This window comes from Mesocricetus auratus, unplaced genomic scaffold, assembly GCF_017639785.1.
Source record: "Mesocricetus auratus isolate SY011 unplaced genomic scaffold, BCM_Maur_2.0 Super-Scaffold_100691, whole genome shotgun sequence".
Classification (NCBI taxonomy): domain Eukaryota; kingdom Metazoa; phylum Chordata; class Mammalia; order Rodentia; family Cricetidae; genus Mesocricetus; species Mesocricetus auratus.
In genome coordinates, this window is record NW_024429267.1 from 32,715,350 (window position 1) to 32,716,881 (window position 1,532).

At 36.3% G+C, this 1,532-nt stretch overlaps 1 non-coding gene across 1 annotated transcript; it reads left to right on the forward strand.

Moving 5' to 3' along the window:
- The first annotated feature begins 489 nt into the window (after positions 1 to 489).
- On the forward strand, positions 490 to 654 carry LOC121137702. Its single transcript, XR_005875013.1, has one exon. It is a non-coding gene; the product is annotated as a U1 spliceosomal RNA (small nuclear RNA).
- Positions 655 to 1,532: the final 878 nt, after the last annotated feature.

The following is a 1,532-nucleotide window of genomic DNA, read 5'->3' on the forward strand; positions in this document are numbered from 1 at the left end:
AGCGATAATATGAACACAGGAGTCAAGACTATGATGGGAACCCCAGAGAATCAGCTCACCAGAGCAAGTGAGAGATCAGTGACTCTAGTCTGACAAATGGGGAGCCAGCATAAGACAGAACTAGACTCCCTTAATGTAGGTGCCAATGTTGCAACTGGAACTATGAAACAACTGGCAGTGTGTCTAAGATCTAATTCTAAGATTCATATTTTGAACATCTGTCTCAGAGATGAAACTATTTCAGTGCTTGAAGTACTTCAATAAGTGGATAGAACTGTTCAAGATATCTGATGTCTTCCAGATTTCCTATGAATTTTCTTTAGCAATTCTCTCAGAAAAGCCACTGATATATTAGTTTCACTTGCCACAAGAAACTTGTATAAAACCCTTGGAGATATTCCTCTAACTTCTAACATTTCATCAAAAACTGAATCCAACTTGAACTTGAAAAAAGATTTAGGTATGAAATTCACAAAAATCCACCATAAAATACTTACCTGGCAGGGGAAATAACCACGACCATGAAGATGGTTTTCTCAGGGTAAGGCTTCATCTATTGCACTCCCAGATGTGTTGACCCCTGAGATTTCCCAAAATGCAGGAAACTCAGCTGCATAATTTGTGATAGTAGAGGGCTACATTCGTACTCTTCCCTGTTGAAAGAACAACCCATTGTAAAGTTGAAACTTCATAGACATTGGTCATAGACATCTGATTAAATTATAGATAGGTAGATAGGCATGCATGGATCATATACACTTCTCTAAACTTGTCTTAGATACATGTTACAAATGTTTGTTGCTATATGCACATAGCATGTATACTATGCAAGTGACTGCAAACATATCTCATTTTAACTTCACCAAATATCCCTGCTACCTTTTTAGATGTGCTCAACAACAGCAATTCAGAAATCCTAACAGAACTGAGAGCTGAAGTATGGTAAAGAAACACCTTCTTAAAATCTCTTAGGCATCTTCTAACACCATGGTTCTCAATGTGAGACCCCAGAGAGCAGACTCAGCAGAAGCTGGGAATGTATTAGTAACTCTAAGGAAAGAGTACAGACCATGAATTTAATGACCCCCCCAGGTGGTTACATTATGCACATGAGCACGAAAACCACTGTTTTCTATTGAGCTACAGTTTTGTGTATATGCTAACTTTTTTTTTACTTTTACTTTTGAAGTTCTGGGGACTGAACTCAAGACCTTGCATATGTCAAGCAAAGTCTGTGCCACTGAGTGACAATCATAGCCCTCATACATATTTTAAATAGACAACAATTTGTATGTGAGCCATGACAGTGAAATTTGTAGTTTAACTTTTGTCTGACTTAGAAATATTTATATTTTTATAAAACTGTAAGACAAAATTGATTTACTGGGTAATAAGTCATTTCTATTAAAAATATAGCAATTGGCCCTATCCCCATATATTCAGTAATCATGTCTATATGAAAACCTAAAGCATACTAGATATTTATTTGCAATGTCTCTTCCTTGATTTCAACTTTTTCATTACCACTTTTC